This window comes from Lagenorhynchus albirostris, chromosome 12 (genome assembly GCF_949774975.1).
Source record: "Lagenorhynchus albirostris chromosome 12, mLagAlb1.1, whole genome shotgun sequence".
NCBI lineage: Eukaryota > Metazoa > Chordata > Mammalia > Artiodactyla > Delphinidae > Lagenorhynchus > Lagenorhynchus albirostris.
In genome coordinates this window covers 50,731,056-50,746,431 of record NC_083106.1, presented here as the reverse complement: position 1 = coordinate 50,746,431, position 15,376 = coordinate 50,731,056, and the positions used below count along the sequence as shown (strand labels likewise).

Here is a 15,376-nt window from a genome sequence, read left to right as displayed (position 1 = left end):
AATTTCTCAGTGATGCTGGAAGCTGTGTGTGAGGGTGGAGGAGGGTGGGTTAATGAACTAGGAGGGTGGGAGGCCATGGGGGGAATGGAATGTGGCTGCTGAGCAGTATTGAGGGCACAGTGGGATGTGCGGAAATGAATTTAAATTAATTGCAATGAATTTAAAAGGAGACAGGCCAAAAGTGAGCATGTTGGCTACACAAGGCTGTATGTGCGCAGAGTCTGGGGCTCTTGCTAGAGATCCTGTACTAATCAGAAGCAGCAATTAACAATAGACAGTTCACCTTAATTTGAGTTAACATTTGAAAGAATTAAAAGGCTCATCATGCAGCAATACCATACTAAGTATTATAAAAATAATTTAAAAGAAACTTCAGTGGTGGGACAGAGTAGATGGGAAACTTCCTGTGACTCAGTCTCCGTGACTATGGCAGGGTTCCCTCATCTGCCAAGTGTGAGGAGGGCTGCGGCCACTCTGCCTGTTTCCCAGGTCAGGCACCAACGGTTCTCCTGGTGGTCTCTCTAGGAGTGGTATCTCTAGGAAGGTACAGCTTGTGATGGAGAGGCTGGTGGTGACAGTCTCCAAAGGCTGTCAACAGGTTCTGGAAGAACCTTGGCTAAATCCTCCTTTACAGGCTTAAAGCCCTTCAATGCCCAACATACAGATAACGATATTGGTGGAGGAAAATAAACAGGATTAGTAAGTCATTTTCCCCCCTGTGTCCTCTAAGTAAATTACACAAAGATCCGTGTGATCCATCCCGAGGAAAATGACAATGATGATGATGAGAAAGAGGATGACGGCAGCTAAGACTTAGATAGCAGACACTGTTTACTGTTCATGTAAACTTCATAATGAGCCTAACCTTAATACTTGCTCACTATTTTAATATTTATTAGAGGGGGATCTGTCCATTGAACCCACCGCCAATGAAATAATATAGTTGGCTGTTACCGCTGCCCATAATTTCTGCCCAGGTGAAGCAATTAAAGGGATTAGAATAAGTCAGCTGGTTGCAGGAAAAACCTTACATATTCATTCAACCTGTAAAACAACTTCTGGGACTTTTGAACAAAGAAGGAATCTCATGCAACTGTGGGTGGTATGTGACTTTTAAAAAATATCCTTTTGGTAAGAGGATAAATCATCAGTAGGAATATCCTTTGACTCAGCATTCTGAAATTTCTATCTCATTGCTTAATATAAAGAATGAATCAAAAGTAAGGTAACCTAGAAAAGGGAGAGGGGTAGGTCATAGGGACACGGGAGTCAACTGAAAGAGCTTTCAATGGCCAAACCTGGAGCAACACGAGCAACAGATAAAGAAGGTAGTAGTGGGTTATTATTCAAAGTATACAGTGAATATCCATGACTCCATACTCACATAAATGAGTGACTGACTAAGTAAACACATGGGGAGAATCGACAGATCTCCCATGTATAAAAATTCCAAATATTTTATCGTGGAGTATAACTCCTCCTCCTTAAGTGTGGGCCACACAAAGTGACTTCCTTCCAAAGGGGACAGCATGGGAATGGGGGGAATAGTAACTTGACAGTGGAGAAACTGGTCACACACCACCTCAGCCAGGGGATCCAGACACCACCCACAGTGATAAACCATGTCGATAGTTCGCACCCTTGACAGGCCGTCATGGGAATGGCACCTTACCTCTGAGATCTTCTTTCCAAAAATCCATAACTCCCATCTAATCATGGGATAAACTTCAAAAAACCCAAGTTGCAGAACATTTTATAGAATACTTGACCAATACTCCTCAAAACTGCCAATGTCATCAAAAACAAGAAAAGTCTAAGAAATTTTCACAGCCCAGAGGAGCCTAAGGAGACATGATGACTAAATGTGATGAGGTATCCTGGATGTATTCTGGAACAAAAATAGGGGAAAACTAATGAATTTCAATAAAATATGGACCTTATTTAACAATAATGTATTGTTATTTGTTCACTAGCTGTGACAAATGTACCATAAAAATGGAAGATGTTAGCTACAGGAGGAACTAGGTGTCGGGTATATGAGAATCCTCTGTGTATTTGCAACCCTTCTCTAAACCTAAAACTGTTCTAAAATATAGTTTATTTTAAAAATATTCAAAACAGTATCTGGCAGAATAAATTGGGGAAAATAAAGAGGAAGGAGGGAGGAGAAGCCTCTTTCTTGGCTGCATAAGACTGGAAGAAGATTTGCTGCCCAGGATGCCTTGCTCTGACATGCAGGAGCTAATCCCTGGCCTTCGAAGCCAACAGCCTGTACAGATGCTGGCAAAGTTGGCACCTTTACCTGAAATTCAAAACCTCGATCAAATGGGTATGGCGACTCCTCATCCAGGGCATGGTTGCCAGTGGCTGTGCTTTGCCTTCTTAAAGCATCATGGTGGGGTGAAGCAGAGGGGTAGAGGCGGCCCCTGCCAGCTGGAGTCTCCACCAAAGGGTCTGGGGAATCTGGGATCAGCTCATCTTTCTTTTCCATCCACAGATCCAAGATATGGGCCTGGAGAGTTTCTTGCTCCCGCTGTCTTCAGGGGAAGACCTTCTCTAAGACACTTGCTAGAAAATCACTGCAAAGAGTTGGGAGGGGATTTGTCTGCAAACTGAGATGTATGGCCAGGGCACACTAAAGAAGAAGGGATCAGCTGATGTAAAATTCAAGAATTTTTCCAGAAATATGCAAGTGTGGAGAAACAGAAGTACTGACTAAAGAGTATTTGTTAGATTGACAACAAGAGGTTGGTAAATGAAGGATACAGACTGTGGTCGGGGGAAGTATGAAGATGTGTAGAGCCTGCCTGCACATCAGCAGAGGATGAAGCAGCAAATCAAAACTAAAATAAGTTCAGGATAGCAGTAGGCACATGCAATGGAGCCTCACTAACCCTGTCCTCAGTCTCGCTACTTAGCCTTTCAGAGCCTACCTTTCCTCATCTGTAAGGTAAGGATAACAGCACCTTCTCGCAAGGATGTGACAAGAATGAAGTGTAAACATTTAGCATAGGGCTAGTGCAAAGTGAGAACTCAGTAAGTATTTCTGATCATTATTGCTGCTAGTATTATAATATTATTATTAGAAATTCCAGAAATACAAATGAGTTCCAAGTTTCTTGTTCATGTAGCCATGGCAGGAAAGGGAAATTGCCCGTCTTTCTTCTAGGACCCATCTACATTTTCTACACTTACCCACTTGGGATCACATCTTCCCAAATCTTTGAAGACCCACTCTCCTACCTTACACATTGCACACGATCCCCTTTAAGAAATGTTCCCAGTACGTTAAGTACTGCTTAGGCAGAAGCTGCCCTTTCCAAGTTGTATCATTTAAGCTAAGTCTAAAAAGGGAAAAAAATTCATTTCATGAGGCAGTCATTTACTCAACAAATATTTATTGAGCACCTACTGTGTGCAGGAAACTGTTGTAGGTGCTGAGGATATATCTGTAAATGGGGGAGATAAGGTCATTGTTCTTGATGAGGTAATATCATAGTGGAGGAAACAAATAAGAAACACAACAAAAATGTCAAATTGTGATAAGTACTACTCTGAGAAGTAAAATATGGGGATGTGATAAAAAGGGACCAGGTGACTAGGGTAGGCTGATAAGGAGGTGACACCTACATCAAGATCTGAATGACAAGAGGGAGGCTGAGGGCTTCCTTGGTGGCTCAGTGGTTAAGAATCCGCCTGCCAACGCAGGGGACACGGGTTCTAGCCTTGGTGCGGGAAGATCCTACCTGCTGCGGAGCAACTAAGCCTGTGTGACACAACTACTGAGCCTGAGCTCTAGAGCTCACGAGCCACAACTACTGATCCTGGATGCCACAACTACTGAAGCCCGCACGCCTAGAGCCCGTGCTCTGCAACAAGAGAAGCCACCGCAATGAGAAGCCCGCACACCGCAATGAAGAGTAGCCCCCGCTCGCCACAACTAGAGAAAGCCTACATGCAGCAACAAAGACCCAATGAGGCAAAAAATTAAATAAAAAAAATTATTTTTAAAAAAAAGAGGGAGGCTGAGGAAAGAACTTTCGAAGGAGACAGAGTGATCAGTGTAAGCCTCCTAAAGCTTGGCTTCTTCAAAGAACCAGGAAGCCAGAGTGGCTGGAATTATGAGCAAGAGGCAGAAGGATGCAAGATGAGGTTAGCTAGGTGGTCAGGGCCCAATCATGAGGGTTTTCTAAGTCAGTGTTGTAGATTGAATCGTGTCCCTCTCAAAAAAGACTTGTTCAAGTCCTAACTCCCAGTACCTGTGAATGGGACTTGACTTGGAAATAGGGTATTTGCAGATGTAATCAAGTTAAGATGAGGCCATAGATTAGTCGGCCCTAATGCCAATGACTGGTGTCCTTATAAGAAGAGGGAAATTTGGACACAGACACAGACACACAGGGAGAATCCCATGTGACAATGGAGGCAGAAATTGGAGTGATATGTCTACAACCAAGGAACACCAAGGATTGCAGGCAACCACTAGAAGCTAGGAAGAGTCAAGGAAGGATCCTACCCTAGAACCTTCAGAGAGAGCATGGCCCTTCCAACACCTTGATTTTGGACTTCTAGCCTCCAGAACAGTTGTTTTAAGACACCCAGTTTGTGGTACTTCGTTATAGCACTCCTAGTAAATAAGTACAGTCAGATTAAAAAGTTTGGATTTTATTCTAGGAGTTATGGAAACAATTAGAGAATTTTAAGCAGAGAAAGACACAACCCAGTTTTTATTTTATAAAATTAAGTATGGCTGCTATACAGAGAATGGATGGGGAGAGGCAAAATAGAGAAAAGAATACTAGTGAGGAGGTTATCATATGGTCCAGGCAAGACACATAGGTGGCTGAACTAGGGTGAAAGTAGTGAAAACAGAAAGAATTGGTTGGATTCAGGTGTACTTTGGAGGTGAAATTAAGGTGATTAGAGAAAGTGCAAAATCAAAGATAACTTCTAGATTTATTCACATAAACTTTGTTTGATAGTATACTTTTATTACATTAGTTTAAAACATTAGCATTTTACTTGTTGCTCATTTAGTTAACTTTGGGGAAGCCATAACACTGGCTTGTGTCTAAGGTTCAAAACATTCCTCCTCTAATACTCAAGCAGTAAAATTTCAGAATACGACAGGAAACATTCTATGCGGAACTTCTGGGAGAGGACGTGAAAAAGAAGTCGAGCATCCACATTTCCTCATCTGGAAAATGAACACTGAGAACTGACATGATTTCACATTGCCCAAAGAGCTGCAGGGGAGTGGTGAGAACACAGGACTCAGAGAGGGCTGGGGTTCTAATCCTGGTTCTGCCCCTGACTCACGTGGGACTCTGAGCAACCCATTCAGTGCCTCTGGGCTTCATCTTCCAAAGCCATTAATGCGGGTAGGGTTGTTGGCTTTTTTTTTTTTTTTTTTTTTTTTGGCCTTGCTACTCAGCATACAGGATCTTAGTTCCCAGACCAGGGATCGAACCCGTGCCCCCCGCAGTGGAAGCATGGAGTCTTAACCACTGGACCACCTGCGAAATCCCAGCTTGTTGGTTTCTAAGTTCTATTCCAACTCGTAATGTGTGTATGTACCTTGCATTAGACTATTTCTGAAAACATTAAAGAGTTTGAGATAAAACCAGTGTCAGTGCCATATTTTGAATGTTGATTAGAAGAAATGTGGCATCCTAAATTTCTTCGGAGTTTTGTTTCTGGGAATATAGAAAACTATGTTATGTGGATCAACTAAAAACAACCACCAACAATGGATAAAATGTAAGATTAGTAAAAGTATGGAGGCGCTAACAATATATAAAGGATAATTGGGCCCAAATATAGGTGAAATCTAGGCCTTGGAATTGCCATGGATCAGAGCTCACCCAAAGGGCTACAACCTCAGGGTAAGGGTAAGCTAGCTATAAACTTGTCCTGCCCTACCCAACCCATAACTGACTCTAAGGAAAGTTGCCTTGACACTGGGGGAGGGGGTGTGCAGAATTCCTGGGAAGATATTGCCACAAGCCAGAGCTCACACAGATTTGTAGCTCAAATTCACAGAACTTGGGCAACCAGGAAAACTTCAGGCTGTGAAGTTAGTTTAAAAATTACCCAATCTGGGCTTCCCTGGTGGCGCAGTGGTTGAGAGTCCGCCTGCCGATGCAGGGGACATAGGTTCGTGCCCCGGTCCGGGAAGATCCCACATGCCGCAGAGCGGCTAGGCCCGGGAGCCATGGCCGTTGAGCCTGCGCGTCCGGAGCCTGTGCTCCGCAATGGGAGAGGCCACAACAGTGAGAGACCCACATACTGCAAAAAAAAAAAAAAAAAAAAAAATTACCCAATCTGGCAGTGCTCCCAGGTTACCTGGAAAAACAAACACAAATCATCTCTGGAGAAAGGTCTCAAAGAAGTCCCCAAAATAATTTTTCAAAGTCAGTGAATAACACAGCCCAAACACACAAGGAAGCAAGGAACCAAAGCAAGAATGGGCAATAAAAACACACAGCAGTAAAACCCCAGAAACTGGGCTTCTCTGGTGGCACAGTGGTTAAGAATCCACCTGCAAGTACAGGGGACACGGGTTCAAGCCCTGGTCCGGGAAGATCCTACATGCCGTGGAGCAACTAAGCCTGTGCGCTACAACTACTGAGCTCATGCGCCACAACTACTGAAGCCCGCGTGCGACTAAAGCCTGTGTTCCACAATAAGAGAAGCCACCGCTTCTTTCTTCTTATGAGAAGCCCGCGCACCACAGCGAAGAGTAGCCTCTGCTTGCCGCAACTAGAGAAAGCCTGCGCACAGCAACAAAGACCCAATGCAGCCAAAAATAAATAAATAAAATAAAATAAATAAATAAAATAAAATACTTAAGATATTTCAATTATCAGACTTAGATTCTAAAAGCAAGTGTGATACTATGTATAAAGATATAAAGAACAAGTTTGAAAATATCTCTGGAGAACAGAAAACTATAAAAAATAGCATAGCAAAATGTAAAAGAACCAAATTTAACTTCTATACAATAACTAAAATTAAAAACTAAATAAACAGATTTAACAGCATACTAAATATAGCTAAAGAAAGAATTAGTGTGCCAGAAGATATGTCAGAAGAAATTCACCAAAAAGTAGCATAGAGACAAATAGATAAAAACTATTGAGGGAAGGTTAAAAGACAATGCGAATATGAGAAGTTTTAACATTAGAGTTTCAGAAAGAATGGAACAGAGGTTATATTTAAAAAGAGAATGGCTAAGAATTTTCCAGATCTGATGAAAGTTCTAATCCACAGATTCAGGAAGCCCACCAAACTCTAAATAAGATGAATAAAAAAGAAATCCACAGGTAGACACAACAGAATGAAATTGTAGAACACTGAAGACAAAGAAAAAAATCTTAAAATTAGCTTAAAAATACAAAACCTGCCAGGGAACCCTCACATGAACCAGATGGAGAGCTGAGTTCTTTACAACAATGGGCCCCAGAAGATAAATGGAATAATACCTTCAATGTGCTGCAAGGAAAATAACAACCTAGAATTCTACACCCAGCAAAAATATTTTTTTCCAAAAGTGAAGATGAAATAAACGTACTTCCAGACAACAAAAGCTAGAGAATTCATCGCTAGAGGATCTATATTAAAGGGACTTCTAAAAGATGTACTGCAGGAAATGGAAAGTGATTTCAGGTAGAATGTATGAAATGCAAAAAGAAATGAAGAATTTTTTTAAGTGGTAAATAAGCAGGTGAATCTAAATGAAAATAACTGTACAAAACAAAAATAATTGTTTTGAGGGATTAAAAAAGCAAAAAAGAATTAAGATGTGTGACGACAGTAATATTGAAGTGGGGAGATAAATGGAGTTAAAGTGTCCTAAGGTCCTTGTATGATCTAGGAAGAAGCAAAGGTAAGGTTAACTTTAGAAAACTCTAGTACGTAAGCATGCCGTAATTTCTAGAGCAATCAGTAATACAATAGAAAACATAGTGCTTAAACTTCAAGAAGTAGAAAAGAAAGAATTATATGCTTAAAAATCCAAAAGAAGGCAGGAAAGACAGGTAAAAGGAACATAGAATGAGTGAGACAAATAGAATACAGAAAATAAGACAGATTTACACCCAAAGTTATCAATAATTACTTTAAATATAAATGGACTAAATGTCTAGTTACAAGATAAAGATTATTATACTGGGTGCTATGGATTAAAATGTGTCTCCCCACCAAAAGATGTTGAAGTCCTAACCCCCAGTACCTGTGAATGTGACCTTATTGGGAAATAGGGTCTTTGCAGATGATCAAGTTAAGATAAGTTCATTAGAGTGGGCCCTGATCCAATATGACTGTGCCCTTATAGAAAGGGGAAATTTGGACACACAGACAAACATGTACAGAGGGAAGACAATGTGAAGACGCAGGGAGAATGCCATCCACAAGCCAAAGAACACCGGAGGCCCCCCAAAGCTAGGAGAGAGGCCTGCAACAACAGATCCTCCCTCCCAGCCCTCAGAAGGAACCAACCTGGCTGGTCTTGATCTCAGATGTCCACCCTGCAGAACTGTGAGACAATAAATTTCTGTGTTCCATCAACAGATGAATAGATAAAGAAGTCGTGGTACATATACACAATAGAATATTACCCAGCCATAAAAAAGAATGAAATAATGCCTTTTGCAGCAACATGGATGGACCTAAAGGTTATTATACTAAGTGAAGTAAATCAGACAAAGACAAATATCATACGATATCACTTACATGTGGAATCTAAAAAATGATACAAATGAACTTATTCACAAAACAGAAATAGACTCACAGACATAGAAAATAAACTTACGGTTACCAAAGGAGAAAGGAGAGGGGGGGATAGATTAGGAGTTTGGAATTAACAGATACACACCACTATATATAAAATAGATTAACAACAAGGACCTACTATACAGTACAGGGAACTATAGTCCATATCTTATAATAACCTATAAAGGAAAAGAATCTGAAAAAGAATATACATATTCAGTAATACATATATATTAGTAATACATATATCTAACATGTATATGTATGTATATTAAGTGATATATATGTATATCTAACATGAAATTAATACAACATTGTAAATCAACTATATTCCAATAAAATTTAAAAAAAATTTGCACTGTTTAAGCCACCCAGTTTGTTGTATTGTGTTACAGCAGCCCTAGGAAACTGATGTACCAGATTCTATTTTTAAAAAATCATGTTTTCTCTCCTTTCCTTCCTCTCCCACACCATTCGAGGATAGCTTTGTCCACGTCCCTGCCCATAGCTTTCCCTGGGGGCACACTGCTCCTTTAGGCTCACTCTCTTTCTTCACAGAAAACTCCCTCAGGGTTCTGCGGAGATTCAGGGAGCAGGGTTAGGGAAAATTGAATACCTCACTGTGTTTAACATTAGACTTTAGTCTAAAAAACTTGCCTGTTGGAAATGCAAATCAGCTCCAACAACAAGAAGTTTGTGGCCAATGGCCTAATTCCATTCCGAGGAGTCAGCCTGTTTCTGGGTTTACCCACAACTTTTTCTCCTTTCCCTTGGGAGAGATTAAACATGCGAGGGATGGAGGAGCCAGTATCCTTTGGCCTTGTTTACATTTCTCTTACTCCTTAGCATAAGTGAAAATACCAATTAACATTTATATCTGAGTTACACTCAGAATGCTGGTCAGATACCAGATGCCACTGCCCCAGACCTACTGCTTAGCCTCACCCCTGACCATTGCTCCAGCCCTGGGGTGAAGGCAGGAGGGCGGGGATGGTCACAGAAAACCCCAGGAGAGACAGTTCCCCGCCCTAGGGTTAGTGTGCATGGAGGCAGAGGTGGTGCTACCATCCTGCCTGGGTGAGGCTGAGAAGAATGGGTTAATTTCCTCCTGACAGAGGGCGGCTGAGAGAGGAGACAGGGAAGCCGTGAAGCCCGTACTCCGTGAGTACGAGGAGACAGAAGGAAGAAAAAGGAAAACAAAAATAACCATCATTGGATAAAGTGGGATGCAGAAAAACAGATCCATCCATGTGAAGTATTTAATGAATGTCGATGCTGCCCTGTGACTCCAACAATCTTCAGTAGAGCCCACACATTTCAAGGAATGCTTGCTGTGATGGAGCTTCTTACAGAAACTGGTGAGGGAGCCAAGTTCTATGCACCAGCAGGCGTGGGGTCAGCCCTGAAGATGAGAGTGGGGATATGGAACATACACTCACAGGCATCCTGCGCATAGCAGAGCTCAGAGCAGCGGGGAGGTGGAGCAGCTTCTACTGGTTCACAAGAGGTGATTGTTAAATTTTCAGGAATATTGCAACTTGTTTGTTAAACACAGCAATTATTAAAAATTAAAGTGCATACACGTACAGAGTATTAATTTTTAAAATATATTAAGAACAAAGGTAATAGATACTCAAAACTCATCACTTTCTAATTATTTTACTGTTGCATCTGTGTGGAAATAGAGTACAAGAGTGATACTACAGCACATCTTTTACCAACTCCACGTTCAGGAAAGTCACATTGGTGCCTTGAAACTGGCCATGTTGGGAATATTTACACCTTGGAAATTGGCAAATGCTACAAATAGGGCTGGATTTACTGTTTTGTTGACTTATAGGTTTAAGAGAGCAATGGAGAAAATATTAAAAATGCAAATTAAACTTAAAAGTGTGTCTTGTCTGTAGCCATTACACAGCAAATAGAATGAAAAAACAAATATTTTTTGTTTTCACAAACTATTATCCAATTCAGCAAAGAAGTCAACCACATCCTTGACAAATTTGAGTGAAATTCCAACATACAACTTCACTGTTTACATTTCTCTCACTCCTTAACATAAGTGAAAATACCAACTAACATTCATGTCTGAGTTACACTCAGAATGCTGGTCAGGAAACATTCCCCAGATACACTGCTTAGCCTCACCCCTGACCATTGCTCCAGCCCTGGGCTGAGGGCAGGAGGGTCACAGAAAACCCCAGGAGACACCATCCCCTCCCTAGATGCTGCACATCGTTCAGCCCAAGGGAATGGCCCCTGCCTAGTGCCTTTGTAGTCATTTCCCTCACGGGCCACAAGTGGTACTTCATATGCACCATCAGCGAGAGGGGGACCTTGAAAATAGGCACAGGAAAGGTTAGATGTCGATTCTTCCCTTCCACACTATTAGGCAGCCGTTAGTGTTCCTAACTATGACTCTTAAGGCAATACAAGATCTGGATAATCAAAGAAGCACTGAAGCCAATTCAACAGTTATAATGAAAACACACTTTAGAAAGAGGCTTTAAACAAATGTTGGAACAAACAAACAAACAAACCCTTTCTACTTAAGTCTGAACATTCTCTTAACTGAGATTTTTGTTAACTTGAGGTCCTTGTTACACAGTGCCAAGAACATATACTTTTTCGGGGGGGAAAAGGATGACAATAAGAAAGGAGGAACAAAACAAAATGCTGCATTTACTCTTGCTCTTTAGAAAATTACTTTCTTTATAAAGTGAATTTACCAGTTAACGGAAGACTGTCCTTTCAATAGTTAGCAGAAATTGCTGGCTCTTCCCAAATATCCATGCTCCTTTCTTCATTTATTAATGGAATCCCTGGATTTCAGCTTATCATGTGGTTGCTCAACACTACATTTTCCCACCTCCTGTGGAGCTAAGTGTGGCCAAGTGACTCACTTCCTGGCCAGTGAGTTGCAAGTGTGAGGGTGTGTACAACTCTGAAGGTTTCACCCTTAAAGGGGAACAACGTGCCCTCCACCACCTCTGTCCCCATTCTGCTGGCCACAGTAGTGGGATGGTGGGACCTGGACGAGCCACCTTAGAGCATGAGGTAGAGACTGTGTCTTAAGATAGCAGAGCAACAATATAAAAGGAGCCTGGGTCCTCCACACGGTGGAGTCATCGAATCAGCCCCACATGGCCTTCCCAGACAGTAACATGAGAGAGAAATTAGTTTCTATCTTCTTTAAGCCACTGTTCTTTGGCCTTTGTTACAGCAGCTGAATTTGTATGCTGAATGATACAATTATTAACATTTTAGAACATATAAACTATTTGTTTTTAATATTTCAGGGATGATATTCTTTCTAGAGCATGTTACACTTTTCTTAGCTAGTTAAACAGAGCAGACAGAAAGTAATCTACTCTTTTTTGAATCAGGAAACACAAATACTATTCTGAACAGTAACGCAAAGAGATTGCTGAGGTGGAGAGGGCTGCTGGCCGGACAGTATGTGGCCTCAGGCTGCGGGGCATGGTTAATTCATGCCTAATTCCTGCAATTTTTCTGACTCTTCTCACTATGAAATTATCAAGGATCTATAAGAAATATATATATATAAAGTGCTTAGGCCCAGAGACTCAAATGTAGAAGTGCTCAGTAAGTGTTACTTATGACTATTATTGCTATTACTATTAATTATTATTATTGTGTACTGGGGACAAATGGCTATCTTAAAAAACCGGCACTTTTTTCTTCCTGCTTAAATCATAAAGACACAGAAGCTGCAAATCCCGCTATTTGGAGCCATTATAATCAGCTATGTCTACTGAATGGAAGTTAGGGTTTATCCCTGGTGCAGACCCTCTCTCTTTCTCTTTTTAAAAAGACTTCCACGGTCTCCTTCGTCATGAAATGTAAGGAAAATCCACCTGTTGACCTTGGGGAGTCTCTGAACTGAGGACCTAAATCAACAGCAGATTCTTCAAACTGAGATGTAAATGTTCTGTTTTATAATGAAGAAAGCTGTTTTCATGGCAGAGTATGGCTCTTCGGAGAAAATATGACGTTAAGAGGTTTTTCCTTCCTTTGACTGGGGAGAGAAGGGGGCAGCAAGGCCATAAAATGATACTCACAGCAGCAAGCACGCCCCAGCAAAGTGGCTGCAGGCCGGGGCCAAGTGACATGGTCAGATGGGCCCTGGGAGGAGGAATGACCCGTGAACTCTGGAGCACTCACATCTGAATGCCAGTTAAACCCTTCCTTTTCTGCCTATAATTTGCTCATGTTATTCTCGAGACTCAGAGAAGAGGTTAAATATCACAGCCTGTGTTAGCTGTGCTTGGGTCTTAAAGGGAGAGGCTTATACCCATACTTGGACCAGAGAGAGTTTCCACACGTGCAGGGACACAGAGGTGACTGACAGAGCAGCTTGGGACAGCACCAGGCAAGAAGCGACAAATGTCAACCAGCACAAACCTGTGATACAGTTGGTACAACCAGGCATCCTCAGAATCTCCTGGCTCAATACTTATCAATTTATTAAGATAATGCTGTTAATATAAATATAATAATGTGCTGACATAAAGTTATAGTGTTATAATTTTACAACTGAAAATATTATTGTATATTTTATTGTCCTAAATTATTAACATGATATCATATAATTATACTTTCAGTATCCAGCTGTGTGTGCAATCTTCTCCCCAAAATATCTTCCCCTTCAAATCAAAGGCTATTAAACTGCAATAATCAAGCTTGTAAGAAATGCATCTACAATAAAGGTAAACGGACACTGAGGAAGGGTTTGGAAGCATTTTCTTAGTAATAAAATACAAGATCTTTAAGGGTAGACCAAGTAATATCTTATTTCACTTGCTCAGGATTTTTTGTTAACAACTCTGGCTCCCCAGCTGTGTCCCAGGTAGTTAAAATTGCCAAATGAGTGGCCATTTGGTAAATGGAATCAAACTGTACACTTTCCTTGCTGGCATCTCCACAATTAAAACCATTTCATTACTGGTAAAATGGGGCTTCGGGGTCTAAGAAATTGTCAAAATAAAACCGGAGAGACTTAATACATTGTTAACTTTACTTTGCCAAGTAAGGACATTTTTTTAAGATTACCAAACCCTCACAATATATGACACTTAATAAACTTTAACACCAAAATAGCAGGAAGCAGATATTTCAGAATAAAGGACAATCCTGGGGCTTTCCTGGTGGTGCAGTGGTTAAGAATCCGCCTTCCAATGCAGGGGACACGGGTTCGAGCCCTGGTCCGGGAAGATCCCACATGCCACGGAGCAACTAAGCCTGTGTGCCACAACTACTGAGCCTGCGCTCTAGAGCCCACGACCCACAACTACTGAGCCTGCGTGCCACAACGACTGAAGCCCGTGTGCCTAGAGCCCATGCTCCACAACAAGAGAAGCCACCACAATGAGAAGCCCACGCACCGCAACTAAGAGTAGCCCCTGCTCGCCGCAACTAGAGAAAGCCTATGCGCAGCAACAAAGACCCAACACAGCCAAAAAAAAATAATAATAATAAAGGATGATCCTTTAGGTGGAATCATTTTAGCTTTCTGAAGACTTTAGACCTTTTGCTCCTCTCACCAGGAGTGGGTCGGGACTGCATACAGACTGGCACCCAGTTTGGAGCCATTTTTCTCGAACACGAAGCCCATGGCTTGGGGAGCTGCTGGCCTGAAATAATTCCCACAATTTCCTCAAATATATGGGAGGTGGACTGAAAGAAGATCTGTGGCCTGTTGTCCCCAGAAAAGACACCCTGTGAGGCATGGGAATAAGATCCACCTGCCATGTGCAGGGCCCGTATGTCAGCTAACCGTCTCCAAAGCTTTCTTCCTGCCTTGAGCTGTCTCTGAGTGTTAGGAGAACTGAAAACTGCCTTTTTCAGGAGACAGGAAAATTGCAAAGTTGGGTTCATTCCACAGAGTGAATTTCCATTTTTCCTGGCCCCAGAAATGCTGTGTCTGTCGGTAATTTTCTTTCTTGGGTCACAGCTCCCAGGGGAGCAGGAGAAAGGCCAAATAGGAGAGAAAATTTTTCAGTGTGTTTCTTTAGATCCTGGATTCACCCCCTGGCTCTATAAACAGAAGGGCTGCCCTGCTCCAGCCTTCCAGATGCAGTTCCCAGACCCCAGCAACTGCACAGGTAGCTGAGCAGAGAGACCTGCCCTGGGCCAGAAACCGGTGTGCCCATGAGAAAAAGGAAGCTCTCTTTGTTAAAAAAATAACCAGTGACAGAAGCCTTTGCTTCAAGAGCTGGCTGAGTAAAAGCTTCTTTTACTAAAACCAGTGACCCCCAAATAACTTTAAGTCACCTTCCCCCTACCTATTGTGTCTATTTTCCAGCAGTTGGAAGAACTGTGGAGAACCAAAGGGACAGAGGCTGAATTCATTACCAATTCTTCCGGAAGCTTTGTCTTTCTGCTGACATGAAATAATTTCCATACATTTTCCTAAATATATGGGAGTTAATTGCCAATTTGCATTTTGGTTTGCGTATTCAGATCTCAAGATGGAAACATAAGCTCTTTACTTCTAGAAAAATAGACGAAGGAAAACTTCTGAAGCTCATTTTCTAATGCCCGAAAGGCTCATGGAAAACAACTCAATGATCTTTCTTCTCTA

The 15,376-nt window shown here is 41.7% G+C and overlaps 1 protein-coding gene across 2 annotated transcripts in view; it reads right to left on the bottom strand.

Annotated features, from left to right (window-relative positions):
- The window catches only part of SCML4 (Scm polycomb group protein like 4), a 129,285-nt gene that overhangs the window by 46,088 nt on the left and 67,821 nt on the right, over window positions 1-15,376 (bottom strand). The window lies entirely within an intron of this gene.